Raw genomic sequence first — 12463 nt, forward strand, 5'->3', positions numbered from 1 at the left:
AACTTGAGGTCAAGGTATCATCAGTTGAGAGTTAGTACAATAGATGTGCCTAAGATAGCATTTAGGACTCGATATGGCCATTATAAATTCTTAGTTATACCATTTGGTTTGACCAATGTGCTAGCAATATTTATGGACTATATGAACTGAATCATCTTTAGGCCATACTTGAATTAGTTTGTAATAGTCTTTATAGACAATACCTTGATCTATTCTGAGAATGAGGAGCAACATGTGAGGCATTTGAGAATGGTACTACAGATTCTGAAAGAAAAAAGGTTATATGGCAAGCTCAGTCAGTATGAGTTTTGGTTAAGAGAAGTGAGACTTTTAGGACACATAGTGTATACAAATGGAATTTTAGTGGATCTGTATAAGGTAGATGAAGCGTTGAAAAGGAAATGTCCTAAAGATACATAGTTTTCGGGGATTAGCTGGGTATTATCGATGATTTATCTAAGGATTTTCCCAAATAAGTTCTTCTTTGACTAAACTAACTCAAAAAGATCAGCCTTATATATGGGATAGCCAGTGTGAAGTGGCATTCTAGAAGCTAAAAGAGAAATTAACCACGACACCAGTGTTAATTATCCTTAATCTAAGGTTATCTTATGAGGTATACATAGATCATCTTTAAAAGGTCTTGGTTGTGTCTTAATGGAAGATAGTAGAGTTGTAGCCTATGCTTCATGACAATTGAGACCAGATGAGGAGAACTATGCTGTACATGATTTAGAGCTTGCAACAGTGGTATTTGCTCTAAATATTTGGCACCATTACCTATATGGTGCAGTGTTCACTGTGTTTAACAACCATAAGAGTTTGAAATACTTAGTGGATCAAAAGGAACTGAATATGAGGCAGAGAAGGTGGATGGAGCTTCTTAAGGATTATAACTTTGAATTAAAATACCATCTAGGTAAAGCTAATGTGGTTGTTGACACTTTGAGCCAGAAGACTTTACATGTGGTAAGTTTTATAGTTAAGCAATATAGATTGATGGAGTTGTTTATGGAGTCATGATAAGATGCACCATTGAAGGCATTAGTTGGTGCCTATTTCACTGAGATTAGCAATGATTTCTGAAAGGAATTGAGAATGGCATAATTAGAAGATAAGAGTCTCTTGAGGGTTAGAGAAGAGATTAAAGCAAATTAAGCTATTGATTTTGGATTCGATGATGATGGTTTTGTAGTTTATTGGGATAGGATTTATGTGCTTGATGATGTAGATCTAAGACGAGTTATCTTGAATGAGGCTCATTGTAGCAAGTACACAATTCATCTAGGAGCTACAAAGATGTATCAGGATGTGAAGCGATATTGGTGGTGGCCTAGTATGAAGAAAGACGTAACAAAGTTTGTGACTCAGTGTTTGACTTGTCAAAAGGGTTAAGATAGAGCACTAATGACCAGCAGGAATATTGCAACCATTGGATATTCGTAAGTGAAAATGAGAGAGCATTTCTATGAATTTTATAACTTGGTTTCTAAGAACTCAATCTGGACATGATGCCATTTAGGTCATAGTCGATAGACTTACTAAATCAACTCATTTCTTAGTGATTTAGATTAGTGATTCTTTAGAAAAGTTGGCAGAGATTTATGTTTGAGAAATGATAAGGTTACATGGTATGCCAAAGAATATAATTTCTAATAGAGATCCAAGATTTACTTCTAAATTTTGGGGAGCTTTACAACATGTCACGGGTATTGAGTTAAGATTCAGTACGTATATCATCCACAAATAGATGGGCAGACAGAGTAGACCATACAGACCTTAGAGGATATGTTAAGATCTTGTGTATTGGATTTGAAATGTAGCTAGGATAGCCATCTTTCTTTGGCTAAGTTTGCTTATAATAACAGTTACCACTCCAATATACAAATAGCACCATATGAGGCATTAATAAGAGAAAATGCAGATCGCCTCTTTGCTAGACAGAGTTGAGTAAAAGAAATATGTTCGGACCAAATATTGTAGATCAAACAACTCAAAAGATTGAGTTGGCTAGGCAAAAGCTGTTAACAACTTAAAGTAAGCAAAAGAGTTACGCAAATAAGCGTAGAAGGCCCCTAGAGTTCTTGGTGGGAGATCATGTGTTTCTGAGGGTTATACTAGTTACAAGAATCGGGAGATTGATAAGAGCCAAGAATTTAACTCCTAGATTCATTAATCCTTTCGATATTTTAGATAAATCAGACTAGTTGCCTATAGGATTGCTTTGCTACTACAGTTATTAGGTGTGCATGAGGTGTTTCACGTGTCGCAGCTTAAGAAATATAAACTTGATCCTTCACATGTGATAGAATTGGAGGAGATTGAACTCCAGGAGAATTTAACCTATAAGGCTAAGCCAAAGCGAATCATAGATGTGAAATGGAAGCAATTGAGGAACAAGATCATATGACTAGTTAAAGTTTTCAGGCAAGGCATGGCTCCTAGTAATGCTACCTGGGAGATAAAGGATAGAATGAGGCATCAATACCCTTACCTATTTCCTTAAGTATATATTTATATCTTTTATAAATTTTGGGGGAAAAATTCTTAAAAGGAGGGGAGAACTGTAATATCTTGAATTTCTTAATCCTAAGTTTAGAGGTTAATTAAGGGTGAAGTGGAAGTTAGTGTGGGATTAGAGATTCAGATGATTAATTAGTATTTTGACTTGTTTGTATGTTGTGTGAGCAGATATCAGCAAGAGGAGTGCGTTTCTGGTCAAAGCAAGTATGCATAGTAAGAATAAATCTTATTGTGCCATGCACCATGGCTTGTACAGCATGCACCGCAGTGCATGGACCAACAAATCATTTCTTAAGTCACGAAATTGGGTGATTTCCAGAAGTAAAAATATGAGAGACATATGAGAAGGGAGAGGTGAAGGGCTCAAGAGCAAAGTCAAGTTATTTTAGAGAAGTGGAAAGTGATTCGGATCGGTAACTTGCCAAGTAAGCTACTATAATGCCTATCTTCCATTCTACGCAAATTTCTCTAAAAACAAGTTAGAAAGAAATTGAATAGGTAAAACTTAAGGGTTTGATTCTTTCTGAATAGTGATAAAAAGGTTCTCAAAAGTTAAATTAGAGTTTTGTGACTGGTTTAGAGTAGAACAGTAGGGCTTTGAACCTGTAGGCTCAATTTTAGCCCTTAGAGAGAGAAATTAGGGCAAAAATCTAATTTGAGTGAAATAAGACCGGTTGAGGTGATGTAAAGTAGTAATTGGGCAGTCACGGACTCAAAATGGATAAATGAAAAAGAGTTTATGGATGAATGTAGTCCTAAGTAGTAAAAATGATTTTTTAGTCAAAATGGACCAAATGACTAAAATGTGCCAAATGTGTTTAGATTGGCATATTGGACATGCGAGTAGAGAAAGGAAGCTTGAGATAAGTTTGTGTGATAGTTGAAATTCATGGGTAACCTTTCTAGTGACAGAAGGGTTGAGGTAACCAAATAACTTCCTTTGTTTGATTATGTATTGTAACTGTATGTTAGTGTGCTAGATAGTCTATGAAATGATTTTAAGCTGAGCATGTTTTATAGCATTGAGTGATTGTTGTGTGAAATGACTTTTGGTTGAAATAAGCATGGAAATGTGTGTTTTGTAATGAAAAGTTTTATATGTATATGTTATATGTAAGAAACTGTTAAATGGTAAATGGGAACCTTAAATAGTTTGAGAAAGCATGATCATACAGGTGGGAGTTCACCTGAGTGTAGGAGATAATAAAGATCATATGGCAAGGTTTCCTTAATACCCAGTAGGGTACAGTGTTGGAAACAATTCTCCTTAGTGCCTTGAAAGGTGCGATTTTGGAGAAGATCTCCTTAATGCCTATTAAGTACGGTGTTGGAGATAAGAGACTTCTTAGCATCTTTACAATGCGGTATTGGAGTTAATGACGCTCGATCGTCTGTATTGGGGGAAATCATAGTCTATATTTTGCATTAGAACATCTTTGGTTGGGTGATTCTAATATGTTATGTGATATGGTGAAATATGTTGAGATAACATAGAATCTTTTAGATTGAGGAAAAGTTAAGAAAGGAAATTAGATATGTGATATAAATGCTGTTTTATAAGGTTTTAATGATATATTATGTTTACTTTTCATATTGTTTCCTGTGATAGTTAACAGGAGTGAGTTATTCTGTAAGGGAAGAGAGTCTAAACTAGCTTGAGTGTGAAGCCATGTACTCTGAGTTTTTGTAATAAACTGAATTGAGATTGTGTATATGTGTGTGTGTGTGTGTGTGTAAGAGAGAGAAAGTGAGTTGCCATAAGGCTGCATGCATGTATTGAATTGAGATTTTATGAAGTCTAGTCCGATTGTGTGTATTTGTGTTGAAATGAAACAAAGGGGCTATGATTTAGAGTATATTGTGTTGAAATGATTTTTTGTTCGTAAATCTTAAGCCAAAGGACAAATTATGATAAAATGAGTAATTTGGGGGCTAATATTTTATCATGAATTTAATTGTATATGTATGGGTTGAGAAATAGTCAAGTGGGCCAAGTTATGTCAAGAAATAGAAAAGTGTGTAAAGTTAGTAAGTTGTGAAAATTGGCCATAAAAGGGTCAAATTTTGATGTATGAGTATGATTGAGATATATTATTAATTAGGTATGTTAGATCCTTTTGGACTTGGTTCAAGGCCTAGTGTGGTTTAATGAGAATAAGGGATCGATTTGAGCGCTTGGATGCCCAAAATTTTTAGAAGTGACTTTTTGCACCCAGGTGTCCTAATTTTGATCGGACCATTAGATCGTGTCCAAACTTATATCATTAGTTACTATACGAGTTAAGCTTCATGTGGGCACTTGAATCACTTTGATCGCATGTCGTATATGAAAACAACGCATATCAAAAGTTTATCATTTTTGCTGTCAAAATAATAGCAGAAATTTAAGTAGGTGCGTCGCAGTGCATGGTCACACATGCCGTGATGCACGGCACAGAAAGGGTGAATATGTGACTTTATGCCATATGCCGCGGTGCACGAGCTAAACCTCAGTTTTATTTTGTTATGCAATGCATGCCACTAGGATAGGAATGTTGGTGGGTTATGTTCATTACGTATTAGAAGAGTATATGATCTACTTTTACTATGTATTTCTCTAATTGTGTTGTGAATTGATCAATCTTACAAAATAAATCTTCAGCCGAAGCTTTTGAAATGAAATTTGATTATTGTAATTGAATGAGGCAGTGGTAACATTATAATCTTCTCTTATATTGAGTGGTTATAAGAGGAGATTACATTGTAATACAGGTCATGAGGAAGAGTAGAGTAGACCTGAGGAACTCATGAGAGCAGAATGGAACTGTCGTATGGTTTAGGTAGTAAACCTAGTGTATCGAGGATCAAAGTTAGAGGAGACAGTGACAGGATTTCTATAAATCAAGCCTAGAGGACTGTCTCCTAATTTATCACTCTAACCTGCAATGGAAGCATGAGAAAAAGAGCAATAAAGAAATGGTTGGAGCAACTTAAGATGATTTTCTAGGTAGTTTCATATTCTTTAGAATAGAGAGTGACCTTATCTATAATTCAGTTAATAGAGGCCACAAGGTAATGGTGGGATATAAAGAACTGTTCTTTGATTATCATTATCCATTTGCATTCATAGATGAAAAAGGAGCATAATTTCATGCTTTGAGGCAAGGGGATTTAGATGAGTAGTTTATTAAACAATTTAATTAGCTTGCAAAGTTTTCCATCTATTTGAATGAGAATAATGAAGGTCAGTAGAAAGCAAAAATACTTCTAGAGAAGATATAAGCAGAGTACAGATAATAGATTTCCTTATTGGGTGTGAAAACCTTTGATAAAATGTGTAACTAGCTTCAAATAATGACTAGAAGAGACCAGGAAGCAAAAGTAGATAGGAGATGTAAAGTCCCTACTCATTCCATACTTTACTATTCCCAATCACACAATCATCAAACACAATTACATAATATCAAAGTAATAGCCCTTGAATTTTTTTCAAAATGTGGGATCTCGACTTCTTAAAACATATATTCAAATAACAGGACTAATAGAACTGCAAAAACAATTAATAACTCAATAAAACAAAACTTCTTTTCTTGAAAAAGGGCCATGCGTCTCGGCTTGTACCACCATATGCCATGGCATGTGGTACAGAGCAATGTGCTCTGTTTCTATCAGTGCCATACGCCACGATGCATATGATAGCAATTTCTACTATCATATGATATCTCAAAAGATGAACTTTCATTATGCTCCATTTCCACATCTGACATCTGATTAAAGTGATTTAAGTACCCACATGAAGCTTATAACATAATCTATCTAATAGAGCAAAGCCTACTAATGCCTAATCACCAGATAACTGATGCCCTAGTAGAGCAAAGCCTTTATTACCTCTCAAATACGTTTTTCCCTCCTTCTCCTTCTATTTTCACGATCCGACTTAGACTTTAAGTACAAATTCTGTGCTATGCTTCAACTACAGTGTATAGTATGGTGACAAAACTCTTACTACTGCTCATGCGTTATGCCCCAAATTGGTGTTCTATCATTCAATCTTATCAATATAACAGTCAACCAATATAAAATATCAACTCAACATCCCAACCATGATCAATCTACTAATTTCTAATTTACCCTTGATAAGTAACTAGTTTCTTGGATCAAAATTCAAGATGTTATAGGAGACGAGATAGTTTTGGAACGTTCTTGCCTTCCTTAGGTCCTTTAAGAGGGGTTTCTAAGAAATTTGGTTATGGCCTGAGTAGTTTTATAGTATTGAGTAGAAAGAGTTTTAGAAAAGAGTCATACTCCTATGGGACATTTTAGAGGGCTGGTGCTAGGAGTATTGGTGTTTCACAACCATCTGGGTAGGCTTCTAATATACTTGCCCTAACTTTAAGCACTGCTCAATTACTACTATGTGCTAAGTGTATCCAGTTATATCTTGGGAGGTACTAGGCATGTTTTAAGTATATGAAGACTGGTCATCAAAGTATATACCATTCTAGGATGAGTCTTTAAGCTATCCCTAGAGGAAGCTAGAGCATCCTTGAACCTAATAAAATGTATTATCTTTATCTGTGGGCAAAAGATTGAGGCATTGTTTGATTCTAACACTACACATTTGTTCATTTCACATGAGTGTGTAGAAAGGTTGGGACTTTCTTTACGTGAATAACCATATGTGGCTAAAGTGTCTACCCTGTGTAAATCATCTGATAAGACTAGTAAAGCATGTGTAAATATAGAAGTGAATTTCAGAATCATTTAACTACTCTCAATTTGTTTCGAATTCATATGAGGTATTTAGATTTGATTATCAGTAAAGATTGGTTGATGGCAAATAATGCCACTCTAGACTATTAGGAAGGAAGTTTTATAATCAATACATACTATACCAAAAGAACTCCTAGTTAGTCTAAGTTCTTATTAATGGTGTAAGTAGAACAATTGACGTAGTAGGGGTATTTAGCTTACACGCTCTTCTTCTTAGTGCATGGGCCCTTTAATAGGTGCATTGATAAGATCAATGTAGTAAATGAATTTTCTAAGTTATTCACATATGATGTGTCTAGGTTGCTAGAAGCGTATGTCGCTTACAACCTAAAATAGCTAAATTGATACTAATATGGTACTAGTGACAACCTAGGTCATTCTTCACTTCGGAGGCTAACTAAGGTTAATTAAGGCTAACTAGTAGACTAAACTAACCAAGGGTTGATTGATTTAAGTTAATTAAAATAAGTGGATAGATTTAATTAAAAACCTTATCAACTAGTGAAATGGAAATGGGAGTGTTTAAGCCTTTCTAAAGTTGAGTCCTTATATACTCCTTTTAATTAGGCTTAGGTTAATTTTCACTCTCATGACCAAATTAGACCCCTTACACAATTTTGTATAATTGTGCCTTCCTAACCAATTCAATTGACCAAGTCTTTGTACAATTTTGTACAAGTCCCTAATGAATTCCTTACTTAGGTGTAAAGTGATCAAAATTCCCCTTAAGTTCTCCTTATGTGCAGCTCAACTTATGGTAAGTCTAATGCATAATTTTACACACAAGACATTTTATCAAACACCAACCAAATATATTTATATATAGCCAATGTAAGATACATTCAACACACATAAAATATATATTTATAAGAATTATAATGTATTGGAGGACATTTCCAGAAACTACATAAAGGAGAATCAAGAGGAGAAATAATAAACCATCAAGCTAAATACTAATTTTGGACAATAAAAAGAAGATATAATAATGTCCCTAATTTTGAGAACAATATTACATCAACCTAGGTTTAATAGAGAGTGGTTATGACCCTTTACCTTCCTTGTGACACTTTAAAACTCCTTTAGCATCCTTCCCTCCTAACACTCCTGGTAGATTTATCCTTTAGTCATCTTGGAATCCACTTGAGTACAATCCTTCCACCATGGCTGAACTATAATCATGAACACCTTGAAAATTTTGAAGACAAACTATAAAAATAAAGCTCAAGGTTTGAAGAGTAAGGTGGAAGAAGAGAAATCAAATTATGATTTTGGTAGTTGGATCATGAGATATGGAGGAGAGAAGGTGAGATGGAGGTGAAGAACATAAAGAAAAATGGAGAGAGAATAGAGAAGGGTAGAGGCTGAAAAATGAATGGAGGTGGAATGAGTGTTGAAAATGAAATTACAGTAGTTTAATTCAAGCCTAGGGTGAATATGCCCAACTCTAGTGTTTACTAAATTGGTGAAAAATGACCTAGGAAATTTTATTATTTACTAGGGTAAAGTAGATAAAAATTCAAATGAAAATGGTCTAAAAATTAAATTACATTGAGAAAAAGACAATAGGAAATTAAGAGAGAGAGAGTGAATGGAATTAAAGTGTGGTACAATATATGTAAGACTATAAGGTTTGTACCTTCATCCCAAAACTTAGGTGTTTTGCCTTTTCACTCATCTAGTATTCTAATCTAATGGTCCTCATGTGCTAAATCCAAGGTGTGTAAACCTACACAAATAAATATGATACACAAGATCAAAGTTCAAAGCATATAGATAATAATTTGCATGTTCAATTAAAATTAATTCCTAAATATGTGGATACAATTAAATAATAAAAACTAATTATGACATCATAAAAGAGGCTTTAGGGCATGCCAAATAGCCTAAAAATTGTAAGCCTATAAATGCACAAAAAATCCTTTGCCTATGTGTAAGAGAACAAGTCAACCTAAAACTTTGACTTTCCAAAAACAATCAATTTGTGAAATTAATTATTCTTAATATAAGATGAATTTGAGAAATTTAATTGGACCATTGTTTTTTTGGACTGAAAATGCATCTTAACAAATTTTCTAAAACATTTTCTCAAAGTTTCAATTTTATGATGAAAATGCCCTTGAACAAATCCTACACTAAGGCGATTTTTCACAATCAATGCAAGAAATGTGTAATTTAGGTAAATATAATGTGATTTTTGGTCAATCATAATAAGAAAAAGTGTGTAATAAATGTGACTAATCAATTCTCCCACTCACCTTTTGCACTCTAGGCAAAATTCAAAAACAAAAACAAACTCTCAAAATCTTAAAACAAGTGTAAAGTAAAACAAAACAACTTGTCAAGGGTAATCAAGTTAAAAGTCAAGGAAATTTTTTACAAAAACATAAGAGATGCTGCTGCCCTAGTCAAAATACCTCATCAACAACAAGAAAACCATTAAAAAGATGCAATTTCATAAGGAGAGCCTTACAAGAATAGTGTATGCACTCGAGTACTTAAGTGTTTAGATAACAATTTCACTCAAAGTCCTTAGAAAAATGCCCTACCATAAGCTTGTAATCCTACTACCTCTCCATTACTAACATACAAATATTCTCAAGAATCAAATGGACTTTAATGGGATGTAATGTGGCTATGAAATGGATGCTCTTAGATTTGCATGTGAAAGCTAGGGTTTAGTTCAAGGAGTTATGTCTTGGCCACAATGTAAATATGCAACAACATTAAAACTTTTAAAGACTTCACTAAATGAATACAAAATGAAAAATGGATGGGAAATGTAAGTGGAATAGATGTGAAAAGTAAAGAAGAAAATATGTGACTTGTAACCTAAGTATCAATAGTTTTATTCAAAAAATTTCTTTTCTTTTTATTTTTTTCAGTTTCTCATCATTTTTTTCTTTTTCTTGTTTTTATTTTTTTGTAGTCATCTTGGGTATCAAGTAATAAAAGAATAATGCACTTGTTCTTTAAATGAAATGGAATGATGGAAGTTTAAAAAATGGGAAAATAAGTTATATCTATCAAGTTAAACCAAAAAAAGATGAGTTTTGAAACACACTTTGAAAACAATACATACACTCCATGGTAAAATAGGGATAGTATTTAAGAAATGAACCAAATAAACAAAATACTCAAAAGGCTAACAAAAAGGGTGATCAATCCATTAGGGTTGGCTTTTTAAGTCTATTGGCTATTTTTTAATGAATGCCATTATCATCTTCCCTACAACAAATGTAATGATGCAGCATTGATTAAGAGGAAAAACAAGTTTTATAGGCTAAAAATGTTAAAGACAATCCACACAAAAATGTCTTGGCTCCCTTCAATTAAGGTTTTTGCTTCTCTGATTAATAGAACACAATATAAGAGAAATCTTGTTCAACAAGGTAAAACAACTAAGGCAACATCATTTTAGGAGTTTAAGTTCTAAAATCCAAAACAAGTTTCTTAAATAACCCAAGACAAAAGAAGATAAATTTTTATAATTTTCAAATTTTTTTAAACAGACAAAAGCAAAAACCAAATTTTTTATCTCCTCCCTCATGATTAAATCATGCATTATTCTCAATGTATACATAGGCATATCCTTAGACAATGTTTTCACAGAAGAATGTATGAAAATTGTAAGAGATATTTTTTTCCAAACACTAAACCTAAACTAAACACCTAATTCAAGAATCCAAAACTCTTTTATTTTGAAAAAGAAACAAAGAAAACAAACATAATTCTAAAGAGGAACAACATATTTAAATCAATTTCCAGGCCATATCTAAATCAGTTTATTGTGATTTTCATCGATTAGATGAACTGCATTTTTAGTTTGTTGTGGTTTTCATGGATTACATGAGCCCCAACAAGCCAGTCCATGCCCACAATCGCATCAATCTCTTTCGTGGGAATGCATATAAAATCTATTACAGATAATTGAAGCTCAAATACAATTTCTACTTTCTGACAAGCCTAGCCAGTAATATTCAAGGATCTTGAAGGAGTAACTACTCTAATTCACATAGGCAACTCTTTCATTTCTAATCTTAGTATTTCTACACATTCTTCTTAAATGAAGGAATGTGTAGCTCTAGAATCAAATAGTGCTTTTATCTTGTTACCATAGCTAGAAATTTTACATTTGATCATATTCAAAAAAGCTCTAGCCTCTTTTTGTCACAGCAAAGACTCATCTTGGAATGGTCAATTGTTGCTTTGTCGCCTCTATTCCACCCTCTGGACAATCTTTGGCAATATAGCCCAGTTTTCCATATTTGAAACAAGACTATCAATTGCTTGCATAAAATCCGTCATCTTATAGTGCTCAGAATAGGAGCTAGTACATTCAAAGCTTGCCTTGAAGGTTGTCATGGCCCATTTGATCTTGTTATTTTGTTGCACATAACCCCTCTGAATTGACCAGGTCTAGGAACCTCTGATAAAACTCCTCTTTCTTAAAGCTCTATAACTGCTTGAGCTATTATTTTAAAAAAAATAGAGAGAGAAAGACTGCCCGATAGACCCAGAGAAGATGTAAATCTTCCTATACTATCCCTCTTCTTTTCAGCCTCAGCTTTCCTACCTCTTCTAGCAGTTGTTCTCAACTTGTGGCACATTTCTTCATATGTAGTCACATCCAATAAAGTAATCTATTGCTTATACTATGGATGCATTTTCTCTAATAACTACTTTGCCTTCCACTTTGTATCATTGTAATGTTAGAGATATGTGAAGTAGATTAACAGATCATCGAACCTCTTAATAAATTCTTCCTTATCCAGATGCCCTTACCCGAATAAGTAGAACTCTCCTCCTTTTTTAGTACGAAAGGACGTCGGGAAGTAATAGTCAAAGAATACCTCCTTGATATATTCCTAAGAATACCTTATACCACCAATCAGTCTCATTGAATCCTACCATTTCTTGGCTGCTTCAACTAATTGAACTGTAGCTAGGATTACCCTCAGCTTTGTCGTACATGTCATTACTTTGAATATGATCTCAAGGCGCTCAATCCACTACTTGGCTTCACCCTCTTTTATACTTCCATCGAAAATCGATGGGCTAAACCATACAAAGGTCTTCGAAGCTCAATCAATAGATGGGTTAACAACAATTTCCACAGCCTACCTACTACCTAAAGCTTGAGACAACTCAGGTCTATTATGAGCTTCCTCTTGTATTGATCTGTCCTAAC

This window comes from Prosopis cineraria, unplaced genomic scaffold, assembly GCF_029017545.1.
Source record: "Prosopis cineraria cultivar Desert tree isolate PC_DT_omini unplaced genomic scaffold, ASM2901754v1 PC4, whole genome shotgun sequence".
NCBI lineage: Eukaryota > Viridiplantae > Streptophyta > Magnoliopsida > Fabales > Fabaceae > Prosopis > Prosopis cineraria.